General features: G+C 43.0%; 1 protein-coding gene across 13 annotated transcripts in view; it reads left to right on the top strand.

The window, feature by feature from the left end:
* The window catches only part of CSGALNACT1 (chondroitin sulfate N-acetylgalactosaminyltransferase 1), a 360,064-nt gene that overhangs the window by 93,061 nt on the left and 255,079 nt on the right, over positions 1–11,924 (top strand). The gene's annotated exons all lie outside the window — the stretch shown is intronic.

Below are 11,924 nucleotides of genomic sequence, written 5' to 3'. Positions count from 1 at the left end.
CCTACTTCCCCTCCCCTCCCCTACCACTCCCCTCCCCTCCCCTGGCACAGTCTCGGTTTGTCAGCCAGGCTGAAGTGCAGTGGCCTAATATTGGCTCACAGTAACCTCTGCCTCCTGGGTTGAAGCTATCCTCCCACCTCACGCTCCTGAGTAGCTGGGATTACAGGCACTCAACACCACACCCGGCTAATTTTTATATTTTTCAGTAGAGACAGGGTTTCATCATGTTGACCAGGCTGGTCTGAACTCCTGACCTCAAGTGATTGGCCTGCCTCAACCTCCAAAAGTGCTGGGATTACAGGTGTGAGCAACCATGCCTGACTCAGAAAATGTTAATAGATGAATTGGCTGAAGTAGCTAAATAGAATAGGAAGAGGTAGAAGAGATAGGGTTTTCTTCATGGGAACCAGGGCACGTTGTTTGATTTGTCTGGGCTTCTATTCCTCTAGTTATAATGCAAGGACAATAGATGGTTTTAATTTCCCTACAGCACTCACATTTTAAGGTCTGACGGTGAAAGTTGTGGCAAGAACACTATTAGAATACCCTGTTCCTTTTCTAGCATTCAAATCCAGCTTCTGTGGAGCACCCTCCTTTCACCAATGTTTCACAGGAACAAAGGGAAAAATCTTGAAGGCTGCCTGGATTTAAACTAGACAAACAACTTGAAATAACTCCAAAAGGAATAAAAATAACCCAAATCTGGACTGCCATGTGAGAGCTGTGATGAAGAAAGTCTAAAATGATGAGGAATCTTCAACTGGAAAGATGAAAGATGGAGAAAATAAGAAGCCTGGAAAATCAAGACTGTGGTTAGAGGAATATGGGTCCATTGACCTTGTCCTGGGAGGTGAGACTGAGAGGAAGTTGAAAGGTTAGTTGTAAATGAATAGAGAATGTGCTCTTTTTACCTAGCAGAGAACACATTTTTAGCTCTTCATTATCCCAGGTGTAATTAACCACACCCTTCTATTATGAATTAAGAGAGAGGAATGGGGAAAATTGATGTCCTTTGTCAGGCGTAGAAGACACCATCTTCCTAGGGTACAAGTTCATCTTTGGTTCTGGTGGCAGAACCAAGTTCTGTGCTGGGTGGACTCTGATTTTGCCCCAGGCTTGCAAGTCGGTGATAAAATGGGAGAGTCTGTGGCTTCCTGGGCTTGATGTGGGGAAGAGGCATGGTGAGTCATCCTCAGGGAGATTTCAACGCAGGCCATGAATAAAGAGCATTTATTCCATCAAATGTTTACCCACAGCCTGAGCACCTTTGAGTCAGTTGCCTTTGCTCACTCCTTCTGAGTTCTGGCCCAGGACATTATCTTAGGAGGAAACTGTTCATGAATAGGCATTTGTAACCACTTAAAATACTGTCTTAGAAGCCCAAAAGAACCATGGCATTCAATGCAACTTGGCTGTGAATACTTTCACAAAGAAGTTTGTCTTCTATTTTTAATAAATCCCTGGATTTACCTATAAGTATAGTTTGATGCTGAGTAAAATGGCATTTTTTCTTTGATTTGTATAAATTTAAGGGGTACAACACCATCTGCACTCAAAATACAAAACTTAGCCGAGCATGGTGGCACATGCCTATAATTCCACCTACTCGGGAGGTTGACGCAGAAGAATCACTTGAACTTGAGACGTAGAGGTTGCAGTGAGCCAAGGTCATGCCATTCCACTCAAGCCTGGGCAACAAGAGCAAAACTCCGTCTCAAAAAATAGAGTACAATTGCATTTTTGTTACATGAATATATTGCATAGTGGGAAGTCTGGACTTTTACTGTACCCAAATAGTATACATCGTACCCATTAAGTAATTTCTTGTCCCTCAGCCCCCATCCTGCCATTCTTAATCTCCAGTGTCTATTGTTGTACACTCTGTATCCATGTATACACATTATTTAGCTCCCACTTATAAGCGAGAAGATGCAGTATTTGACTTTCTGTGTCTGAGTTATTTCACTTAACATAATTACCTCCAGTTCCATCTATGTTGCTGCAAAAGACATTATTACATTATTTCATTCTTTTTTTTTATGGCTGAGTAGTATTCCATTGTGTATATGTGTGTGTGTGTGTGTGTGTGTGTGTGTGTGTATGTATACGTATATCCACACTACATTTTCTTTAAACATACATTGGTGAATACTTACATTGATTCCATATCTTGGCTGCTGGGAACGGTGCTGTGATAAACATAGGAGGGCAGGTGTCTTTTTAATAGGATGACTTTTCCTTCGGGTAGATATCCAGTAGTGGGATTGCTGGTTCAAATGGTAGCTCTATTTTTAGTTCTTTGAGAAGTCTCCACACTGTTTGCCTTGGAGGCTGTACTAATTTACATTCCCACCAGAAGTGTGGAAGCATTGCCTTTTCTCCGCCTCCTCGCCAACGTCTGTTATTTTTTGACTCTTTAATAGCAGCCATGCTGACGGCTGTAAGATGATCTCATTGTGGCTTTAGTTTGCAAAATGCCATTTCTTCATCCAGTAATCCTGTAAAACCAGTAATGTCTCAATTCCACTCCTAGATTTACAGCTTTGAAAAACATTTTCAACACAAAATGTGAGTCTAAGGAACATTTGGGAGAGGATATCAACATCAAGAAGTAATGGGAAATGAGCTCTTTCCAGGAGCCTGGGCCGAGCCATTGTGCAGGCACTTGGCAGGGCGTGGAGGGTGGCCTGACCCACCCCTGGCCCGCGCTTTCACCAGCTGGGAGTCGGCCCGTCTGCTGGTAATTGGAAAAGATCTCTCTGTGAAGATGGTGTCATTTCTACTCTTTGTACAAGAGTGACGTTTGTCTGTTTTAAAACTGCCAGGGTCTGGCCATCTGAATCCACATCTGAAGGTCATGTTGGGACCATATCAAATATGAAGAGGAGAGAATTGTGGGATGGAGGAGAAGGGCTGCATTATCTGTCCAGCTCTTACCTGTTCTCATGCCTAAGATTCCTTCTTGATGAATTGAAACTGTTTGCACAATAGAAATGTAGTATTACATTTTCCCCAAGTTGTTCCAGGTAATACATTTGTCTTTTAAAGTATGTTGTGTGTACTTTTCCCTAGTGTCTGTCTCCCTTCCCAGTTGATAATCATTCCTCAAATCTTTGTACAGGATTTGAATTTGAAGCTTAACGAGGTACCACCGTACCCAGGCTATCAGCTCTGGAATTGCCTGTTTCTTCCCTGTGGAAGTGTGCATGCTATGCTGTTTGGAACAGAGCTCCTTGTAGGAACCTCTCGTGCTAGAGGGAAAGGAAAATTGGGGTGTTAGTCACTGACTTCTTTAAACTTAAAATTTGCTTTGAATATATTGACTTGTAGTGAGTGATTTTTTTCAGTAAGCTTTGTTTTTAGATTTTGGCGAGAAGAGGACTTAAAAGTACCCAAAGAAAACAGGGTTTTCATAGTATTTTATCCTTCAACCATCGTAGGAAGGAGAGAAAAAAACCTCAGGTACAATTAAGTAGAAGCCTGACCCTAGGTCATGGAAGATGGAAAAATCCATCTTTACAAGTGTAGTTATCTCTTTAAATACACTGATGTGATGTTCCATGGAAATGTTTCTCCAACTGGGCACGGTAGAGGCAGAGTGGCATGACTCCTGAATGCCACAGAGGGATCTGCGGCATTGTAGAGGCAGTGGTGGTGACTAATGAGGAGCACAGTAGATTTACAGAGAGCATCCTGCATTGTTCTTTGCAACCCCTTCCAGGCATTTGTAGCGCTGCCACTTTTTTTTTTTCCCTGTTTCCTTTTCCTTTCTTCATTACACATGTGCCTGACACTGCAAACGGATACTTGGGTTTCTGCCTTTGGCACAGCCTCATTGTCTCGTGGGAGTGGTTGAAGGCTCAGAGTAGCTGGATGTGTGGCATGACCTCCTGAATGGGGGGAGAATAGGGCAGCTGTGCTAATGCCCCAGCTGATGGGTGCACCATCTCCCCGCCACTCAGAGTGGATGGTGAAGACAGAGCCAAAGGTGAGTATTACCAGTGTGGACCACTGTTGCCCAAGGATGGAAACTAGACAAATATTTCTTTCAGATACGTTTACCACACACACCCTAGCATCCACTTAGCAGGCACAGATGTTTCACTTTAGGATTTAAAGGTTTCCTCTGAGCAAAGAGGAAATAATAGAATAGGAGGCCTTCCTAAAAAAGGAGTACGTTGCTTCCTAATACACTGCTTCCTAGTAATGCATAGCTGTTAACTATTTAGGTTGCATCCAATTATTGTGTGATGTGAACTTTTTTCAACCAAACATCAGCCTAACATTTTAACTTTGATTATTGTATCAGTAGGAGTGTTCAGAACATAAAACTATGTTGCAATTGTTTGGGTTGCTGGATTTCAGACTTTTTTTTCTTTTTTGTTTTTTTTGGAGATAGTCTTGCTCTGTCACCCAGGCTGGAGTGCAGTGGTGTGATCTGAGCTCACTGCAACCTCCGCCTCCTGGGTTCAAGGGATTCTCCTGCCTCAGCTTCCTGAGTAGGTGAGATTACAGATGTGTACCACCACGCCTGGCTCAGCTTTGTATTTGGAGATGGGGTTTCACCATGTTGGCCAGGCTGGTCTCGAACTCCTGACCTTGTGAACCACCTGCCTTGGCATCCTAAAGTGCTGGGATTACAGGTGTGAGCCACCGCACCTAACCTCGGTTGCTGGATTTCAATAAAGAGCTGAAGCTGCTGAAGATGCCGGGGTGGCGGGGGCGGAGGGACAATTTAAACAGTGGGAAAGGGAAAGGGGTTGCTGCTGGTAGGGATGGTTAAAATATCTCAGCTCTTAGCCCAGCATAGTGAACACCAGGAAGGGGAATGATTAGGGAAATGGGCTTCACCAAATCTTGAACTATTAGGATGAAGGAGAAGCCTTTGGTCAAAACAAGCTGAGATTACATACGAGGAGAAACTGTTCATACAGAGGCCCAGACATCGGTGAAACTGATGGGAGAAATAGAAAGGCAAGGCATATCCATGACTTGAAATGAGTGGCACATCTGTAAGCAGCTTCTACTAGAAATAAAGACCTACCTGACCTTCTAGATCCGTGGGAAGGAATGGCCACATCTTCCCCATGTGAACAGAATATTCCATGTGCTTATCACATTATCATAAGGAGCATGGCATAGATGATCATGAGTGACTATCTGGGATGGCTATCCTATGTCTCACGCAATTCGGGACACATGTCACTTGTATTAAACTTCACAGAGTGAGAATAGTACTGTATTACAGAACATTTGAAATGGCCTGGGGCAGCTATGGGCCAGGATACCAGACCCTCATACAATCACTGTGGGTTTGGTGCATTCCTTAGATTGAAGATAGTTTTTTATTTAGAGTTTTCACCTTCATTTAATCCCTTTCGTCAGTGCCGCACAGGAGCACTTAGGACTTTGCAGCGTTCCACTCAGGAACTGGGCCAGGTGACAGTGGTAGGTGACTCATCTTCACATGCTGTGGGCAGAGCCCCTGCCCAGTTTCCAGGCCATTGCAGGGCTGAAGAGATGAGGCTCTGGGAGAGGCCTTGTGGCTGCAGGGTGGTAGAACTGAACAGTCCTCCCAGGCTTGGTGGCTCACGCCTGTAATCCCAGTGCTTTGGGAGGCTAAGGCGGGCGGATCATGAGGTCAGGAGATGGAGACCATCTTGGCCAACGTGGTGAAACCCCGTCTCTACTTAAAAAAAAAAAAAAAAAAGTGGGGGGAGAGTGGCACGCACTTGTAGTCCCAATTACTTGGCAGGGTGAAGCAGGAGAATCGCTTGATCCCAGGAAGCGGATGTTGCAATGAGCTGAGATTGCACCATTGCACTCCAGCCTGGGCAGCAGAGCAAGACTCTGCCTAAAAAAAACAAAAACAGAAAAACTGAAGGGTCTTTGTGCCATAGAATGAGGTCGTTCTGGAGGTTTTGGGAATGCACACCTATGTAAGAACCTTGTGTTTTCCTATGTGTAGAAGGGAGTGTGTCGTTCTGGACAAAGGAGCCACTGACGTTCTAGGGACTGGTGATTCTCATCTACTATGTCATTGCCTTTAATATTGGGGATCACGGGAAGGTAGGCTCTGAGAATGTGCCTGTAGCAACTGGAGCTTTTGTGAGTAAGAGGGGAAACTTTCCTTGCTACCTAGTAGGTCCTGCATGATGGCATACAAATTAACTCAGAACCCCAGATTCTTTAGATGTAGCAGAACTAGAAGTTTCTGGTTGAGGTTACAGTTACCCCCAAATCACCTGGCAAAGCATTGGTATTCCCCCCAATTTTGAAAGATGATAATCTTCTAGAGGCTGTGGCACCATAGTGTGACAGAAAGATTATGGAGCTGAGTCTCATTTCTATCACTCATCAGCAGTGACAGAAGGTATAATTATCCCCAATTTACAGATGAAGAAATTAAGGCTTAGGGGGAATAAGTAATTTGCCTGAGGTTGTGCAGTTAAGATCTTGGACTGTAACTCAAGACTGTCTGGTCCCCAGACTGCACTCTTGCATCTGCTCCATCCTCTCATCTTTTTTGGTGAGGCAGACATTTATCGAATTTTCTCTGATCCCATGGCAGGATATATGGGATAATGTAGAAAGCCCTGTATCAACGTGGGTATGGAATTGTGGACAAGAATGTGAACTCTGAAGCCCAATAGATTGATCGTTAAGTCATGGCCTGGCCACATCCTAGTTGTGAGACTGGGCAATTTACTTCCCAGTGCCTCAGTTTCCCCATCTTTAAGACTGGGACAATAATAGTGCCTACTTTGTAGTTGTTAGAGTAGTAAATGAACTATGAAGAAAGTGGCTAGAGTCTAGCATATAATAAGCGTTAAATAAATGTGAGGTAGTATTTTTGCCATGATGTGCTGCCATCTCTTCAGGCAAGAGAATACGCAATCTGGGACTGGCAGGAAGCAGTGATCTTCCCTCGTACGTGAACTGCTGGAGGGTTGTGTGCTTTGGTCACAGTCTGGGCAGACAGTGCTCTGAGCTGCATGCCAGGCAGGTGCTCTGAAGCTAGCAGCAACAGGAGACGCTGGATGGCCTGCCAGCCTTTAGCCAATCACGTAGGCAGAGATTCATGGGATGTGTATTCCATACTCGTATGCAAAAAAGAAGATGAGAATTTAAGCTGATCCCTGATTTTGTTGAAAAACACTTTCGTGGTGGCTTATGTGATTCAGGCAGATTTAATTCAAATATTTTTAGAGTCACTCCCAGTACAGAGATAGAAGCTCTGGGGGATTCATATGACTAATTGTCTATGCCTGGGAAACACTCAATTCTGTCAGAAACCCACACAGTTTGTCACAAAAGCCTTTATAGAAGAGTTGGAATTGGCATATGAGAATTCATGTCTTGGGTTGATGCAAAGAGAGTGTGGACAGCATCTAGAATAGGGGAAGGAGCCCAAGTAAGAATCTGACATAGTTGGGACAAAGAAAGTGTTGCCTGAAATCAAGAGTGACCAATGGGAAATAATGTGAGACACAGGCAAAATGGAGCTGAGTTAGTCTTGCTTTCTAGTATGGATCTAATCTGGTAGGCAAAGAAATGCTATGTGTACTCTTCTTATGTGAGATACCCTGATTAAATTTGGCCAAAATACGTATATCCCTTTAATGGTACATCCAATTTTAAAATGTCAATATCATCCTGCAGAAAATGTACATGGCAAAGACATGTAAGGTGGTAGGTGGGGTGGGGGGAGCCCGGCCTTTTCAGTGAGAATTTAACAAGAGATTTCATTACTTAGATGACTGGGGGGAAAAAAAACATTTATGAAGCCGGTTATTCACAGCTCCAACAGATGTAACTAGCTATCAGGTACTGGATTTGGAATATCATGCTCCAAAGACCTATTTAACTTAGAAAGATTTACCAGATTAAGTGTCTGAAGGTGAACACTATGTATCACTTTTCAGCCCCAATTCCCTTAAAGGAGTTGAAGCTTGCTAAATGCCACAGCTGATGAAAATATGGAGAAACATACCTCTTGCTGCTGCTGCTGCTGCTGCTGCTGCTGCTGGTGGTGGTTTTTTGTTGTAGTTTTGAGACAGGGCCTTGCTCTGTCACCCAGGCTGGAGTGCAGTGTCGCGATCTCGGCTCACTGCAGTCTCTGCCTCCTGGGTTCAAGTGATTCTTGTGCCTCAGTCTCCCAAGTAACTGGGACTACAGGTGTGCACCACCATGCACAGCTAACTTCTGTAATTTCAGTAGAGATGGGGTTTCTCCATGTTGGCCAGGCCAGTCTCAAACTCCTGACCTCAGGTGATCCACCTGCCTTGGCCTCCCAGAGTGCTGGGATTACAGGCATGAACCACTATGCCCAGCCTCTTGTTTGGTTTTTGAGATTCCTCTCTCCAACTTTTCTTGGTAACTATTACCTTGAAACATACTAAAGTATTGTTGGTGAAATACTAAATTATATTAATCACCTTGGGCTAACAAAATGCCATAACAGATGTTTTTTCTCAACTTGGGAGTTGGGAAGTCCAAGATTAAGGTGCTGGTTTACTTTTTTCCTGTTGGGGGCTACCAAAAAACTGCCTCCAGGCTGTGTATGCATATGGCCTTTGCTTCATAAGGGCACTAATTGTATTATGAGGGCGCACCCTCATGACCTTATCTAGCCCTAATCACCTTCCAAAGGCCCCATCTCCAAATCTGTCACATTGGGAGTTAGGGCTTTAACAGGATTTTTTTTTTTTTTTTTGGATGGAGGGTGGGAGGGCACAAATATTCAGTCTAGAGTAATTGTTCCATCACTATTCTGCCTGAATAATGATTTCAAGGTTGAAAGAGACCTTAAAGATGAGCTAGTTAGACCACCAAGCTGATGCCTGAGTCTCCTGTGCCCTCAGGCCATCTAACCATGGCCTGGCAACCCCATTAGGGGGTGCCCAAGGTGCTCTGTTGGACCCTCCACTGAGTTTCCCAGTGGAAAAGTGGAGGTCCTTAAGATTGCCTATAAAAACCCATATAATTTGCCCCCATCTTGCTACCTCTGTCCTCATCTCGTAGCACTTCTCATTTTGCCACAGGGTCTTAGAACACTGTCTGGAACATTCTTTCCTTAGATTTGTTTTGCTCTTATTCTTAAGATGTTTTCTGAGATAGTACCAATGCTAGATTGAGATTTACTTTCTCTCTTGAACATGGAAGGTGTTTTCTATTGGATTTTGACTTCCATTGTGGCTCTTGAGAAATGGGGCTGTGGTTCCTTTAAAGATAATCCATCTTTTTTCATTCTATTTGTGTATTTGTCTTTGGTGTTCTGTGGTGTCTCTATAATATACTAGGTATAGCGAGTTTGTTTCAGTTTTGAATTTATTGGATCTCCTGCAACTTTAGATTGATGTCTTCTGTCAATTCTAGAAAATACCAGCCACTGTTTCTTCACAGGTTGCCTCTGATCCATTTTTTCCGTTTCTCATAAAAATTCAATTGGATCTGTTAGACATGTTTAACATTCTCATGTCTTCTAACCTCTCTTTCAGTTTCTTATCTGTGTCTTTCTCTGGTTTATTCTGGATTTCTACCGCTCTATCTTCAAGTTCACAAATTGTCTCTTCAGCTGTGTCTAGTCTACTAATAAACAAATTCTTTAAGTTTTACTTTACATGCTCTTTTTTCTTTCTTTTTTTTTTTTTTTTGAGGCGGAGCCTTAGTATGTTGCCTGGGCTGGAGTGCAGTGGCATGATCTCCGCTCACTGCAGTCTCCGCCTCTTGGGAGGCGATTCTCCTGCCTCCACCTCCCAAGTAGCTGGAACTACAGGTATGTGCCACCATGCTGAGATAATTTTTGTATTTTTAGTAGAAACGGAGTTACACCATGTTGGCCAGGCTGGTCTGGAACTCCTGACCTTGTGATCCACCTGCCTTGGTCTCCCAAAGTACTGGGATAATAGGTGTGAGCCACTGCACCTGGCCTACATGGTTTGATTTCTTAAAGTTCTATTTAACTATTTTTAAAAGCTGCTCAGTTTTAATAGTTTATTTCATACCCACTTTATAAATGCTAGTTTTATTTCTTTTAGACCTGATTGTTTGATATTTTGTGTTTGGTTAGTCTAATATTTGAAATTTTTGCTGATCTATTATGTGTTTGTGTGTGTGGGGGGTTTCTCCTGGTTCTGGGTCACTGTGTGTGTGTGTATGTGTGTGTGTGTGCACGCGTGCATGCACGTACACATGTGCGTTTTAAGTGTACATTCAGTTTCCGGAATATTTACCTGTGGGGCCTCTGAGGTCTAGATTGAAGATGGGTTCCTCTGTAGAGAATTTGTTTGCTCCCGCTAAGTTTCTTCGGGCACTAGCAACCTGGAACCACCTTAAAATTATTTTTTTTTTGGCTTGAGGTTTTTCAGGCCATATAAAAATTGTGAATTGGACTAGAGGTCCTATATGAGGGTTAGGTTTTGATTCCAGACTTTGAGGATAGATCTTTTTCTCTCTGTTGGCTCACAAGATTTGAGAGAATCAAAGTGTCTCGCAGTTTCTGAGAGGCAGCCACACTGCTTGTTGATATGATAGCATTGTGCGAATTAGCAAAAGGCAATCCCGTCTTTAGACACTTCGCTGCTGCTGGCCAGAAACTTTTCATAACGTTGAAATCCATCATGACTGAAGTGAATGGAGTTCCCAGAGTTACGGGAAGCACAAGTTGCCCTCACCTAGGTTTGTAATGTGCCCCCTTCCATTCTGCCCTATGAAACCCTGCTTAACCTCCAAAGTTTAACTGAAATACTCTGTCCTCTGAGAAGACACCCGTGAATTCCCCAACTCTAACCCCACATGGTCTCCTCCTTTGAATTAGCATAGTAGTGGTGCATTCATCACAACTTTCTACCCTTTGTTATTATTTTTAAGTCTTCTATTGCCAGACTGAGAGCTGCATGTTTTATTCATATTTCTATGTTCCATAGCCTTGAAGAGATAGTTGGAATATTTCTGTACAGTAGTTAAGTGAAAACAATTTTTTCGGTTTTCACAAACTTTTCACAAAGAATTAAAAGACTAGCAGCTGGGTTGGTGGCTCACGCCTGTAATCGCAGAACTTTGGGAGGCTGCGGGCAGGTCACTTGAGGACAGGAGTTTGAGACTATAGCATAGGCAAAATGGCAAAACTGTGTCTCTGCAAATATATATGTGTGTGTGTATGTGTATATATATGTGTGTATACATATGTGTGTATGTATATGTTTGTAAAAATTAGTGGGGAATGGTGGCACATGCCTTAGTTCCAGCTACTTGGGAGGCTGAGGTGGGAGGATTGATTGAGCCAGGGAGGTAGAGTCTGCAGTGAGCCATGATAATGCCACTGCACTCCAGCCTGTGCAACAGAGTGAGACCCTGCCTCAGAAGAAAAATAAAACCCAACTAGCAAATAGGAAGGTGCATCATGACTGTGTATAGTTGAGAAAGATTGTCAGAGTGGGTAAGAGCCTTCTCTGAGTGATAGCATACCGTGTCATAAAGGGCTTGGATTTGTTGGTGTTGCCTCAATGCCTGAAGTGTAGAGTGGCTTGGCAGAACTTTCATCCTATCATAATGGAGTCAGAGGTGTCTTCTGCAGAGGAAAATTTTTGCACCATTCCAGGAAAATGACTCCTGCTAATGACTATTTTCTAAAGAGAGATTAGGCCATGCTATTCTACAAAAATGACTGCCCTAACATTTATTAGCATATTACTCAATATATTTTTACACCCATTTGTTAAATAAAAGGATGCATGTCAATCTTTCTTCCTTTTTAATTCTGGTCTACCATCAGGTGATTTTAGAATTTTTTGTTGTTGTTGTTTTAGTAGAACCAGAGGAATACTTTCTTTGAAATCTTGATGACTAATATTTTGCTTTATTCAATACTTATGAAAAAGTATTTACTTTGTGCTAGACACTTAAAAAATTACCTGACTTAG

Source organism: Theropithecus gelada, chromosome 8 (genome assembly GCF_003255815.1).
Source record: "Theropithecus gelada isolate Dixy chromosome 8, Tgel_1.0, whole genome shotgun sequence".
Classification (NCBI taxonomy): domain Eukaryota; kingdom Metazoa; phylum Chordata; class Mammalia; order Primates; family Cercopithecidae; genus Theropithecus; species Theropithecus gelada.
Note: the sequence above shows the minus strand (reverse complement) of the source record. Positions and strands in the feature narration are given on the sequence as shown.